The 15,782-nt window shown below is 39.0% G+C and overlaps 1 pseudogene; it reads left to right on the plus strand.

Moving 5' to 3' along the window:
• The first annotated feature begins 5,366 nt into the window (after positions 1–5,366).
• LOC110307355 (D-3-phosphoglycerate dehydrogenase pseudogene) lies at positions 5,367–8,415 on the plus strand (annotated as a pseudogene).
• The last annotated feature ends 7,367 nt before the right edge of the window (positions 8,416–15,782 follow it).

Here is a 15,782-nt window from a genome sequence, read left to right on the forward strand (position 1 = left end):
ACACCCGCCAGCTACCCACGACCCCCGCCACAGAATTTTGAGACTGCTGGTGAGTGGAACACAGCTTCTGCTCCAATCTTTAAACAGTGACAACGACAACAACTAACCCCAGAGATTACCAGATGGCGAAAGGTAAAGGTAATAATCTTACTAACAGAAACCAAGACCACTCACCAACATCAGAACCCAGCACTCCCACTTCGCCAAGTCCAGGGCACCCAAACACACCAGAAAAGCTAGACACGGATCTAAAAGCATATCTCACGATGATGGTAGAGGACTTCAAAAAGGACTTTAATAACACACTTAAAGAAATACAAAGGAACACTGGTAAACAGGTAGAAGACAGTAAAGAGGAAGCACAAAAATCCCTTAAAGAATTGCAGGAGAACACTGCTAAAGAGTTACAAATCCTTAAAGAAAAACAGGATAACATAATCAAACAGGTAGAAGTCCTTAATGAAAAACAGGAAAACACATCCAAACAGATGATGGAATGAACAAAACTATACTAGACCTAAAAAGGGAAGTAGACACAATAAAGAAAACCCAAAATGAGGCAACACTGGAGATAGAAACCCTAGAAAACAAATCTGGAACCATAGATACGAGCATCAGCAACAGAATACAAGAGATGGAAGAGAGAATCTCAGGTGCAGAAGATTCCATAGAGAACATAGGCACAACAATCAAGGAAAATGTAAAATGCAAAAAGATCCTAACTCAAAACATCCAAGAAATACAGGACAAATGAGAAGACCAAACCTATGGATAATAGGAGTGGATGAGAATGAAGATTTTCAACTCAAGGACCAGCAAACATCTTCAACAAAATTATAAAAGAAAACTTCCCAAATCTAAAGAAAGAGATGCCCATGAACATACAAGAAGACTACAGAACTCCAAATAGACGGGACCAGAAACGAAATACCTCCCAACACATAATAATCAGAACAACAAATGCTCTAAATAAAGATAGAATACTAAAAGCAGTAAGAGAAAAAGGCCAAGTAACATATAAAGGCAAGCCTATCAGAATTACACCAGATTTTTCACCAGAGACTATGAAAGCCCGAAGATCCTGGACGGATGTTATACAGACACTAAAAGAACACAAATTCCAGCCCAGGCTACTATACCCAGCCAAACTCTCAATTAACATAGATGGAGAAACCAAAATATTCCACGACAAAACCAAATTCACACATTATCTCTCCACGAATCCAGCCCTTCAAAGGATAATAACAGAAAAAAACCAATACAAGGACAGGAACCATGCCCTAGAAACAACAAGAAGGTAATCCCTCAACAAACCTAAAAGAAGACAGCCACATGAACAGAATGCCAACTTTAACAACAAAAATAACAGGAAACAACAATTACTTTTCCTTAATATCTCTTAATATCAATGGACTCAACTCCCCGATAAAAAGACATAGACTAACAAACTGGCTACACAAACAAGACCCAACATTTTGCTGCTTACAGGAAACTCATATCAGAGAAAAAGATAGACACTACCTCAGAATGAAAGGCTGGAAAACAATTTTCCAAGCAAATGGTATGAAGAAACAAGCTGGAGTAGCCATTCTAATATCTGATAAGATTAACTTCCAACCCAAAGTCATTAAAAAAGACAGGGAGGGACACTTCATACTCATCAAAGGTAAAATCCTCCAAGAGGAACTATCAATCCTGAATATCTATGCTCCAAATACAAAGGCAGCCACATTCATTAAAGAAACTTTAGTAAATCTCAAAGCACACATTGCACCTCATACAATAATAATGGGAGACTTCAACACACCACTTTCACCAATGGACAGATCATGGAAACAGAAACTAAACAGGGACACAGAGAAACTAAGAGAAATTATGAATCAAATGGATCTGGCAGATATCTACAGAACATTCTATCCTAAAACAAAAGGATATACCTTCTTCTCAGCACCTCATGGTACCTTCTCCAAAATTGACCACATATTTGGTCACAAAACGGGCCTCAACAGATACAAAAATATTGAAATTGTCCCATGCATCCTATCAGATCACCATAGAATAAGGCTGATCTTCAATAACAAAATAAATAATAAAAAGCCAACCTTCACGTGGAAACTGAACAACACTCTTCTCAATGATACCTTGGTCAAGGAAGGAATAACGAAAGAAATTAAGGACTTTTTAGAGTTCAATGAAAATGAAGCCACAACATACCCAAACTTACGGGACACAATGAAAGCATTTCTAAGAGGTAAACTCATAGCTCTGAGTGCCTCCAAAAGGAAACTAGAGAGAGCACACATTAGCAGCTTGACAACATACCTAAAAGCACTAGAACACAAGGAAGCAAATTCACCCAAGAAGAGTAGACAGCAGGAAATAATCAAACTCAGGGGCGAAATCAACCAAGTGGAAACAAGAAGAATAATTCAAAGAATCAACCAATCAAGGAGCTGGTTCTTTGAGAAAATAAACAAGATAGATAAACCCTTAGCCAGACTCACTAGAGGGCACAGGGAAAGCATCCTAATTAACAACATCAGAAATGAAAAAGGAGACATAACAACAGATCCTGAAGACATCCAAAACACCATCAGATCCTTCTACCAAAGGCTATACTCAACAAAACTGGAGAACCTGGATGAAATGGACAAATTTCTATACAGATACAAGGTACCAAAGTTAAACCAGGATGAAGTTAACTATCTAAACAGTCCCATAACGCCTAAAGAAATAGAAGCAGTCATTAATGGTCTCCCAAATAAAAAAAGCCCAGGACCAGATGGGTTTAGTGCAGAGTTCTATCAGACCCTCAAAGAAGATATAATCCCAGTTCTTCACAAACTATTCCACAAAATAGAAACAGAAGGTACTCTACCCAACTCATTCTATGAAGCCACAATTATCCAGCAATACCTCTTCTAGGCATATATCCAGAAGATGTCCCAACCGGTAAGAAGGACACATGCTCCACTATGTTCATAGCAGCCCTATTTATAATAGCCAGAAGCTGGAAAGAACCCAGATGTCCCTCACAAGAGGAATGGATACAGAAATTATGGTACATTTACACAATGGAGTACTACTCAGCTATTAAAAAGAATGAATTTATGAAATTCCTAGCCAAATGGATGGACCTGGAGGGCATCATCTTGAGTGAAGTAACACAATCACAAAAGAACTCACACAATATGTATTCACTGATAAGTGGATATTAGCCCAAAACTTAGGATACCCAAGATATAAGATACAACTTGCTAAACGCATGAAACTCAAGAAGAATGAAGACGGAAGTGTGGACACTGTGCCCCTCCTTAGAATTGGGAACAAAACACCCAGGGAAGGAGTTACAGAGACAAAGTTCGTAGCTGTGATGAAAGGATGGACCATTTAGAGACTGCCGTATCCAGGGATCCATCCCATAAGCAGCTTCTAAATGCTGACACCATTGCATACACTAGCAAGATTTTGCTGAAAGGACCCAAATATAGCTGTCTTTTGTGAGACAATGCCGGGGCCTAGCAAACACAGGAGTGGATGTTCACAGTCAGCTATTGGATGTATCACAGGGCTCCCAATGGAGAAGCTAGAGAAAGTACCCAAGGAGCTAAGGGGATCTGCAACCCTATTGGTGGAACAACATGATGTACTAACCAGAACCCCGGAGCTCTTGTCTCTAGCTGCATATGTATTGAAAGATGGCCTAGTCGGCCATCACTGGAAAGAGAGGCCCATTGGACTTGCAAACTTTATATGCCCCAATATAGGGGAATGCCAGGGCCAAAAGAATGGGAATGGGTGGGTAGGGAAGTGGGGGGCGCTATGGGGGACTTTTGGGATAGCATTGGAAATGTAACTGTGGAAAATATGTAATAAAAATATTAAAAATTAAAAAAAAAAAGAGGAACACTCCTCCATTGTTGGTGGGATTGCAAGCTTGTACAACCACTCTGGAAATCAGTCTGGCGGTTCCTCAGAAAATTGGACATATTACTACCGGAGGATCCAGCAATACCTCTCCTGGGCATATATCCAGAAGATGTCCCAACCGGTAAAAAGGACACATGTTCCACTATGTTCATAGCAGCCCTATTTATAATAGCCAGAAGCTGGAAAGAACCCAGATGTCCCTCACAAGAGGAATGGATACAGAAATTATGGTACATTTACACAATGGAGTACTACTCAGCTATTAAAAAGAATGAATTTATGAAATTCCTAGCCAAATGGATGGACCTGGAGGGCATCATCTTGAGTGAAGTAACACAATCACAAAAGAACTCACACAATATGTATTCACTGATAAGTGGATATTAGCCCAAAACTTAGGATACCCAAGATATAAGATACAATTTGCTAAACGCATGAAACTCAAGAAGAATGAAGACCAAAGTGTGGACACTGTGCACCTTCTTAGAATTGGGAACAAAACACCCAGGGAAGGAGTTACAGAGACAAAGTTCGTAGCTGTGATGAAAGGATGGACCATTTAGAGACTGCCGTATCCAGGGATCCATCCCATAAGCAGCTTCTAAACGCTGACACCATCGCATACACTAGCAAGATTTTGCTGAAAGGACCCAAATATAGCTGTCTCTTGTGAGATGATGCCGGGGCCTAGCAAACACAGGAGTGGATTTTCACAGTCAGCTATTGGATGTATCACAGGGCTCCCAATGGAGAAGCTAGAGAAAGTACCCAAGGAGCTAAAGGGATCTGCAACCCTATTGGTGGAACAACATGATGTACTAACCAGAACCCCGGAGCTCTTGTGTCTAGCTGCATATGTATTGAAAGATGGCCTAGTCGGCCATCACTGGAAAGAGAGGCCCATTGGACTTGCAAACTTTATATGCCCCAATATAGGGGAATGCCAGGGCCAAAAGAATGGGAATGGGTGGGTAGGGAAGTGGGGGGCGCTATGGGGGACTTTTGGGATAGCATTGGAAATGTAATTGAGGAAAATATGTAATAAAAATATTAAAAATTAAAAAAAAAAGAATTCTGTTTAATGCTGTAGTCCATTTTTTAAATTGGGTTATGTGGAGTTTTGAAGTCTAACTTCTTGAGTTCTTTATATATATTGGATATTAGCCCTCTATCAGATCCAGGGTTAATGAAGTTCTTTTCTTAATCTGTAGTTTTTTGTTTTGTCCTATTGCCAGTGTGCCTTGCCTTATGAAAGTTTTGCAGTTTCATGAGATCACATTTATTACTTGTTGATCTTAGAATCTGAACCATTGGGGTTCAGTTTAGGAAAGTTTTCCCTGTGTCAGTGCATTAGAAGTTACTTCCCACTTTCTCTTCTATTAGATTCAGTCTATCTGGTTTGATGTTGAGGTCCTGTATCCACCTGGACTTGAGCTATGTACAAGGTAATACATATGGATCAATTTGCATTCTTCTATGTGCAGACCTCCGGCTAGACCAGCACCATTTGTTGAAGATGTTTTCTTTTTTCTGTTGTATGGTTTTGTCTTCTTTTTCAGAGATCAACTGTCTATAGGTTTGTGGGTTTATTTCTGGGTCTTCAATTCTATTTCATTGATCAACCTGTGTGTCTCTGTACCAATATCCTGTGGTTTTTATCACGATTGCTCTGTAATACAGCTTGTGGTCAGGGATGGTGATTCATTCCTCCAGAAGTTCTTTTATTGTTGAAATTCTTTGGGCTATCCTAGGTTTTTTGGTTTTTCATGTGGAGCTGAGAATTGCTCTTTCCTTATCTGTGAAAGATTATGTTCAAATTTTGATGGAGATTGGATTGCTTTTAGAATGATGGCCAGTTTTCCAATGTTAATCCTACCAATCCATGAGCATGGGAGATATTTCCATCTTCTGAGGTCTTCTCCAATTTCTTTCATCAGGGACTTGAAGATTGTGTCATATAGATCTTTTACTTGCTTGGCTAGAGTTACACCAAGATATTTTATATTATTTGTGGCTATTGTAAATGATCTTGTTTCCCTAATTTCTTTTTCAGCCTGTTTATCATCTGTATAAAGAAAGGCTACTGATTTTTTTTTTGTAAATTTTATAGCCAGCCACATTGCTGAAGTTGTTTATCAACTAAAGGAATTCTCTAGTAGAAATTTTGGGGTCACTTATATATACTATCATATCATCTGCAAATAGTGATATCTTGACTTCTTCCTTATAATTTATATATAATTTGTATCCCCTTAATCTCCTTTTGTTGTTCAATTTCTCTAGATAGAATTTCAAGTACTATATTAAATAGATAGGTAGAGAATAGGCAGCCTTCTTTGTCCCTTATTTTAATGGGATTGCTTCTAGTTTCTCTCTATTTAACTTTGTTGGTTTGCTACATATTGTTTTTATTATGATTAGGTATGTGCCATGAATTCCTGTTCTCCTGAGGACTTTTAACAGGAAGGGGTGTTGTATTTTGTCGAATGCTTTTTCAGCATCTATTGAAATGATCATGGGACTTTTTCCATTGAGATTGTTTATATATTGGATTACAATGATGGATTTTCATATATTGAACTATTCCCACACCCCTGGCTGGGATGAAGCTTAATTGATTGTGGTGAGTGATGTGTTTGATGTGTTCTTGGATTTGGTTTGTGAGACTTTTATTGAGTATTTTTGGATCAATATTCATAAGGGAGTTGGTCTGAAGTTCTCTTTCTTTGCTGAGTCTTTGTATGGTTTAGGTATGAGTATAACTGTGGCTTCATAGAACAAATTAAGTAGTGCTGTAAGGTATCTCCCTGTGATTTCATTACTGTCCACACTCCTGTTCTGCCCTCCACCACAGACTTGCAGAATGGTGCTATATGGGCACGTGAGTATTGAATTGTTATACACAGATCTCGAGGTCCCCACAAACTATTAAAAACAACTGGGAATCCAATACATTCAAAATTCAAGCTTGAGCTTGGACCCTTCAACCTCTCCAATATAGTAGCTGGGTGTGGAAGTGCCTGAGCTGGTGAAGCCTTGCCTTTTGTTTGTTTGTTTGTTTTTTGTTTCGGGGAATTTTGTTGTTGTTGTTGTTTTGTTTTGTTTTGTTTTGTTTTTTGAGACAGGGTTTCTTTTTATAGCACTGGCTGTCCTGGAACTCACTTTGTAGACCAGACTGGCCTCAAACTCAGAAATACGACTGCCTCTGCCTCCTAAGTGCTGGGATTAAAGGCTTAGCCTTGCCTTTTTATCACAGTTGCAGCAGAGTAAGAGGCTTTCCAACTTTGCAGTTACATGATTGGTTGACATTTGAAAATTGCAGCTTGGTACATTTCTATTGGCTAGTGATGATTTCAGCCTGGTATGAACAATGGTTGCTTACTTAAGCAATCTATTTTAAGGACATCTGGAACATTAGGTGCTTTCCTTATAAGAGTAATTGGCTGTCACTAGGACTGGAGTGGCTGTTGCTAGGGACGTCTCAGTTCCTGGAACAAATTGGGATTTTCCAGTAACTGAGTTCAATTTAGGGGCAAGCTAACATAAAATAGAGTCTAAAAGTAAAATGGAGTTTGTAATTTTAAGCAGTGCCCTTCAGTACTCAAGGAGGGATTGTGGATGAAGGTGTCCTGCTCTGTGCCTTGCAGTCTGGTCAGTGTGCTGGTGTCACGGTGAACGTGTTTACAAAATAGTCATCACGGGAGCAGGCCTTAGTGGACTATGAGAATGTTACATTGTGCCCACCTGGATGCCAGCATCAAGGAGACCCAGAGCCACTTTGGGAAGGAAATCAAAGTCCAGTTTGTGGACATAGTGAAGGGGAAATCTCTAACAGAGGTTGTAAAGTCCCAGGCCTTTACAAGTGCCTTATCTCCACACACCAAGACCTGAACTGCTCTGACAGAAGCATTGGGCACACTGATGCTCACCTCGGCTAGCTCCTTTAAAGGGATCATCTGACTGACACAAGGGATATCTCTGAAGAATGGTGGGGCCTGACTGAGCCCTGAAGTCATTGTCAACTTTCTGAGAGAAGTGTAAAAACAGGCAGATATGATCTTGGTGAATGCTACATTTATGATTAAAGATGCTGGCCTTAATGTCACCACCTCCTACAGCCCTGTGTTCCCAGGAGAGCAAGGCAGCAAAGAATACCTCCAGACTGTGGCCCTGGCAGGTGTCCCCTATCAAATTGTGGGCTTGATCCACAGCAATGTTGCATGTGTTCCATAGAGTTGCCATCAGGCCAGAGATGTTGCTGCACAGGAGTTAGCCCCTGCTCATGTTCCAGGCCCAGGCCTCCAACTAATGCTGCCCACTATGGTTCACCACTTGGAATAAACAGGTGTTCAACTCCTGTCCACCAAACCTCCAAGGTATCTGATAGAGAATCCTGGCACATCATGGATCTCTCCTCCCTGCTGCCTAGCCTGGAAGCATGGAAGTAGCACATACATTCATGAAGCTTTCCATTTCTGCTTCTGACCCTGAGACTCAGTGGCCCCAGTCCCTCAGGTTCTTCTTAAGAAATTTCTCACTCATGGTGATCTATAGAGAGAAGATATCCACATTCCTGGGATAGAACCTGGGCATCATCTTCCTGAAATAACATCTAGTAAAGAATCTCTTAAAGAAAAAATGTGTGGACAAAGGGGTAAACTTCATGATACACTGTAACATACTGAATCTTCTACAGTGAGATTTCTTTTTTATTTGTATTTTGTATTTTCTTTTGGCTGGGATGTTGCAACAGCAGAGGGCAGATACAAAAGGATGGGGCCATTAAAGGGTTTGAGGTATAGGATGTGAAATATTTAAGGACTCAAAATTTTCTTTTAATGCATAACTCAATGTTATTCTTTTAATGAGAAAATAAAAACCATACATGTCTAAGACACTACTTCATTTATTACTTCACTGTAAATTCTAGGTTTCTGATAATAGCACAATAAGGTAGAGGTAACACCAAGCTGGGTAGATTTTAAACAGCCACAGATTTACCAGACCCTTTAAGGAAATGTGAGTGCACTGGGGTATTCAAAATTCCTCACAAGTACAATTTAAACAAAAATTAAAATTGATTCAAATACTAACTGGTTCTAAATCAGCATTCTGCTCCAAAATGTTAATATCCTTCACTAACTCACATTATGTTACTAAAAGTCTTCAAAGTATTATTTCTTAGAAATGTTGCAATTATAATTTAGTCCACATTGATCAGTAAAAGATAAAGGACAAAACACACACAAGGGTCTTAATTAAAGTGAATTAAAGGCTGTGGTGCAAGTACTTCAGCAATTCTGTAGATGACTTAAAACTCTCAATCTGGTGCTGTGGTCCCAAGAAAATTCTAGAAAGCCACTGGTCTTCAGTCTGCATTGGGATGGTTAAGAAGTAGATCTAATACCAGTGAAGGAGTGGCTCAGCAACAGGATAGATGAATCTGTAGTGAAAATAAGAGCAGACAAAAATCAAAAGCTTTTTATTCAGTATCATTTTATGTGGGCTGCCACCAAAAGGATTGGATCTTCCTACCTCAAATGATGAAATAAGATAATGCTTAACAGGCAGGCCCAGCTCCTTGACTTTTACTTGATTTCAGATGAAGTCAAGTTGACAATAAGGATTAGCCATACAAAATATCTAAAATGATTAAAATGTAAAGGGCATTATTGATTTGATATTATCCATGTTAATAGGCAAAATAACGGGAGACAGAAAGCTGAATTTAAGTTCACTAAATTGGCTTTCAATATTTTTAAAAAATTACTAATATGACAAACACAATTAAGTCTCTTTTTGGATATGAAACTTTTGACTAATTTATCTAACAGTAACTGATCACATAAAAAATTGTGAAGCAAACATACAGCAACTGTATTACAACTGTGCCTTTCCTATTTATCAAAAAGCCTAATAAAGAAATTTTTTCCAATTTTTTATTAGGTATTTTCTTCATATACTTTAGAAATTCTATCCCAAAAGTACCCAAACCCTCCCCCCACCCTGATCTCTTAACCACCCACTCCCATTTCTTGGCCCTGGTGTTCCCCTGTAAAGAGGCATATAAAGTTTGCAAGACCAAGGGGCCTCTCTTCCCAATGATGCCGACTGGGCCATCTTTTGTTACATATGCAGCTAGAGACACAAGCTCTGGGGGTATTAGTTAGTTCATATTGTTGTTCCAACTATAGGGTTGCAGACCCCTTTAGCTCCTTGGGTACTTTCTCTAGCTCCTCCATTGGGAGCCCTGTGTTCCATCCAATAGCTGACTGTGAGGATCCACTTCTGTGTTTGCCAGGCATTGGCATTGCCTCACAAGAGACAGCTATATTAGGGTCCTTTCAGCAAAATCTTACTGGCCTATGCAATGATATCTATGTTTGGAGGCTGATTATGGGATGGATCCCCAGGTGTGGCAGTCTCTAGATAGTCCATCCTTTCATCTCACCTCCAAACTTTGTCTCTATAACTCCTTCGATGGGTGTTTTGTTCCCAATTCTAAGAAGGGGCAAAGTGTCCACATTTTGGTCTTTGTTCTTCTTGAGTTTCATGTGTTTTGCAGATTGTACCTTGGGTATTCTAAGTTTCTGGGTTAATATCCACTTACAAGTGAAGATATAACATGTGAGTTCTTTTGTGATTGGGTTGCCTCACACAAAATGATGCCCACCAGGTCCATCGATTTGCCTAAGAATTTCATAAATTCATTCTTTTTAATAGCTGAGTAGTACTCCATTGTGTAAATGTACCACATATTCTGTATCCGTTCCTCTGTTGAGGGACATTTAGGTTCTTTCCAGTTTCTGGTTATTATAAATAAGGCTGCTATGAACATACTGGAGCATGTATCCTTCTAACCAGTTGGAACATCTTCTGGATATACGCCCAGGAGAGGTATTACTGGATCCTCCGATAGTACTTTGCCCAATTATCTGAGGAAACTCCAGACTGATTTCCTGACTGGTTGTACAAGCTTGCAATCCCACCAACAATGGAGGAGTGTCCCTCTTTCTACACATCTGCCCCAGCATCTGCTGTCACCTGAGTTTTTTATCTTAGCCATTCTGACTGGTGTGAGGTGGAATCTCAAGGTTGCTTTGATTTGCATTTCTCTGATGATTAAGGATGCTGAACATTTTTTTAAGGTGCTTCTCAGCCATTCGGTATTCCTCAGGAGAGAATTCTTTGTTTAGCTCTGAGCCCCATTTTTTAATGGGGTTATTTGATTTTCTGGAGTCCACCTTATTGAGTTCTTTGTATATATTGGATATTAGTCCCCTATCTGATTTAGGATTAGTAAAGATCCTTTCCCAATCTGTTGGTGGCCTTTTTGTCTTATAGACTTGAGCTTTGTACAAGGAGATAAGAATGGATCAATTCACATACTTCTACATGATAACCACCAGTTGTGCCAGCACCATATGTCAAAAATGCTGTCTTTTTTCCACTGGATGGTTTTAGCTCCCTTATCAAAGATCAAGTGACCATAGGGGTATAGGTTCATTTCTGGGTCTTCTATTCTATTCCATTGGTCTACCTGTCTGTCCCTATACCAGTACCATGCAGTATTTATCACAATTGCTCTGTAGTACAGCTTTAGGTCAGGCATGGTGATTCCACCAGAAGTTCTTTTATCATTGAGAAGAGTTTTTACTATCCTAGGTTTTTTGTTACTCCTGATAAATTTGCAAATTACCCTTTCTAATTCGTTGAAGAATTGATTTGGAATTTTAATGGGGATTGCATTGAATCTGTAGATTGCTTTTGGCAAGATAGCCATTTCTACTATATTGATCATGCCAATCCATGAGCATGGGAGATCTTTCCATCTTCTGAGATCTTTAATTTTTTTCTTCAGAGACTTGAAGTTCTTATCATACAGAACTTTCACTTCCTTAGTTAGAGTCCCGCCAAGATATTTTATATTATTTGTGACTATTGAGAAGGGTGTTGTTTCCCTAATTTCTTTCTCAGACTGTTTATCCTTTGTGTAGAGAAAGGCCATTCACTTGTTTGAGTTAATTTTATATCAAGCTACTTCATTGAAGATGTTTATCTGGTTTAGGAGTTCTCTGGTGGAATTTTTAGGGTCATTTATATATAATATCATATCATCTGCAAGAAGTGATATTTTGACTTCTTCCTTTCCAATTTGTATCCCTTTGATCTCCTTTTGTTGTCAAATTGCTCTGGCTAGGACTTCAAGTATCATATTGAGTAGGTAGGGAGAAAGTGGGCAGCCTTGTCTAGTCCCTGATTTTAGTGGGATTGCTTCCAGCTTTTCACCATTTACTTTGATGTTGGCTACTGGTTTGCTGTAGATTGCTTTTATTATATTTAGTTATGGGCCTTGAATTCCTGATCTTTCCAAGACTTTTATCATGAATGGGAGTTGGATTTTGACAAATGCTTTCCCAGCATCTAACTGGATGATCATGTGGTTTTTGTCTTTTAGTTTATGGATATCCATACATTAAACCATCCCTGCATCCCTGGAATAAAACCTATTTGGTCAGGATGGATGATTGATGTGTTCTTAGAATCGGTTATCTAGAATCTTATTTAGTATTGTAGCATCGATATCCATGAGGGAAATTAGTCGGAGGTTCTTTATCTTTGTTGGGTCTTTCTGTGGTTTAGGTATCAGAGTAATTGTGGCTTCATAGAATGAATTGGGTAGAGTACCTTCTTCTGCTTCTATTTTGTGGAATAGTTTGTGAAGAACTGGAATTCGATCTTCTTTAAAGGTCTGATAGAACTCTACATTAAACCCATCTGGTCCTGGGCTTTCTTTAGTTGGGAGACTATTAATGACTGCTTCTATTTCTTTAGGAGAAATGGGACTGTTAAGATCGTTAATCTGATCCTGATTTAACTTTGGTACCCGGTATCTGTCTAGGAAGTTTACAATTTCACCCAGGTTTTCCAGTTTTGTTGAGTAAAACCTTTTGTAGAAGGATCTAATAGTGTTTTGGATTTCTTCAGGATCTGTTGTTATGTCTTCCTTTTTATTTCTGATTTTGTTAATTAGGATGCTGTCCCTGTGCCCTCTATTGAGTCTGACTAAGGGTTTATCTATCTTGCTGATTTTCTCAAAGAACCAGCTCCTCATTTGATTGATTCTTTGAATTTTTCCTTTTGTTTTCATTTGGTTGATTTAGCCCCTGAGTTTGATTATTTCCTGCTGTCTACTCCTCTTGGGTGAATTGGCTTCCTTTTGGTCTAGATCCTTTAGGTGTGTTGTCAAGCTGCTACTGTGTGCTGTCTCTAGTTTCTTTTTGGAGGCACTCAGAGCTATGAGTTTTCCTCTTAGGAGTTCTTTCATTGTGTCCCATAAGTTTAGTTATGGTTTTTCATTAAACTCTAAAAAGTCTTTAATTTCTTTATTTCTTCCTTGACCAAGGTATCATTGAGAAGAGAGTTGTTCAGTTTCCATGTGAATGTTGGCTTTCTATTATTTATGTTGTTATTGAAGATCAGCCTTAGTCCATGGTGATTTTATAGGATGCATGCGACAATTTCAATATTTTTGTATCTGTTGAGTGCTGTTTTGTGACCAATTAAAGGGTCAATTTTGGAGAAGGTACCATGAGGTGCTGAAAAGAAGGTATATCCTTTTGTTTTAGGATAAAATGTTCTGTAGATATCTGTTAAATCCATTTGTTTCATAACTTCTGTTAGTTTCACTGTGTCCCTGTTTAGTTTCTGTTTCCAGGATCTGTCCATTGATGAAAGAGGTATTAAGGAAAAATAATTGTTGCTTCCTATTAATTTTGTTGTTAGAGCTGGCATTTGGTCCTTGTGGCCTTCTTCTCTTATGTTTCTTGAAGGATTACTTTCCTGCTTTTTCTATGGCGTAGTTTTTGTCCTTGTATTGGTTTTTTTCTGTTATTATCCTTTGAAGGGCTAGGTTCATGGAAAGATATTGTGTGAATTTGGTTTTGTTATGGAATACCTTAGTTTCTCCATCTATGGTAATTGAGATTTTGGATGGGTGTAGTAGCCTGCGCTGGCATTTGTGTTCTCTCAGTGTCTGTATAACATCTGTCCAGGATCTTCTGGCTTTCATAGTCTCTGGTAAGAAGTCTCTAGTAATTCTAATAGGCCTGCCTTTATATGCTACTTGACTTTTTTCTCTTGCTGCTTTAATATTTTGTCTTTATTTAGTGCATTTGTTGTTCTGATTATTATGTGTTGGGAGGAATTTCTTTTCTGGTCCAGTCTATTTGGAGTTCTGTAGGTTTCTTGTATGTTCATGGGCATCTCTTTCTTTAGTTTGGGAAGTTTTCTTCTATAATTTTGTTGAAGATATTTGCTGGCCTTTTAAGTTGAAAATCTTCATTCTCATCTACTTCTGTTATCCGTAAGTTTGGTCTTCTCATTGTGTCCTGGATTTCCTGGATGTTTTGAGCTAGGATCTTTTTGTAATTTTGCATTTTCTTTGATTGTTATGTCCATGTTCTCTATGGAATCTTCTGCACCTGAAATTCTCTCTTCCATCTCTTGTTCTCTGTTGCTGATGCTGGTATCTATGTTTCCTGATTTCTTTCCTAGAGTTTCTATCTCCAGAGTTGTCTCCCTTTGGGTTTTCTTTATTATTTTTACTTCCATTTTTAGATCCTGAATGGTTTTGTTCAATTCCATCTCCTGTTTGGTAGTGTTTTGCTGTAACTCTCTGGGGCATTTTTGTGTTTCCTCTTTAAAAGCTTCCAGATGTTTACCTGTATTTTCCTGCATTTCCTTCTTAATGTCCTCCATCATCACCAGAAGAAGTGACTTTAGATCCATGTCTTGCTTTTCTGGTGTGATGGTGTATCCAGGACTTGCTATGGTGGGAGAGTTTGGTTCTGATGATGCCACATAACCTTTGGTTTCTGTTGCTTCTGTTCTTATGCTTGCCTCCTGCCATCGGATTATGTCAAGTGCTTGCACCCTCAATATATCTGATTGGAGCCTGTCCTTCCTATAATCCCAGTTGATTCAGGACTCCTCAGAGTCCAGCTTTCTCTGTGATCCTTTGCTTGTGGGATCCTGTGAACCTGAGATTCTGAGTATGTCAGAGTTCTTGGCAGTCAAGTTCCTCTCAACCCCTGAAATGCTGGTGTGACCAAGCTTCTTTTATCCTGGGATCCTGTTGTCAAAGATTCTGGGCATGTTACAGTGCCTGGAAGTGGTGCCTCCTTTGAGGAGCGTGGAGCTGTCTGTCAGTGATCCTAAGATCTCGTGGAGAGTCCTCTAGGGACCGTGGGTGTGTCTGCCAACTCTGCACCCAATGTGACCTGGTGTTGGCGTGCAGGGACTTGTGCCCCTGGTCAGGCCAGTTTTCTGCTTCCCTAATGCTGTCTCAGGTTCCATGCGATTGGATTGGATCAGAAGTTGTGTTCCACTCACCAGAGGTCCTAAGGTCTAGGGACCTTGGGGATGTCCGCCAACTCCATGCACAAGGTGACCCAGTGCTGGCGCCAACCAGAAGGAACTTTCCATAAAACAATTTTTTAAAAAACACTCATTTGCTCTGAAATGAATGAAAAGGGCATTAGATACATTATCTAGTAAATACAACCTTTCAAGTAAAAGAGGTTACCTGTCATCTAAGGAATAACATAATAACACATGGTAGCATATTGAGAAGAGTACATGAAAAATGAATATCAAAGTAAAGAGTCAGTGACAATGATGATGAACATTCTCATCTTTTAAAAGGTTTTGTGAGGCCCTACACAAACTAAATTCAGAAATAAAATTAGAATCCTACATTTTCCATTTATAAACTTCCATAACTTACGTTTCATTTGCTCTCAAGAATAAATTTGAGTTAGACTGGAAGATGTTTCAAACTTTAAGGTTTT

This window comes from Mus caroli, unplaced genomic scaffold (assembly GCF_978045245.1).
Source record: "Mus caroli unplaced genomic scaffold, Mus_caroli_1 scaffold_14, whole genome shotgun sequence".
Classification (NCBI taxonomy): Eukaryota; Metazoa; Chordata; class Mammalia; order Rodentia; family Muridae; genus Mus; species Mus caroli.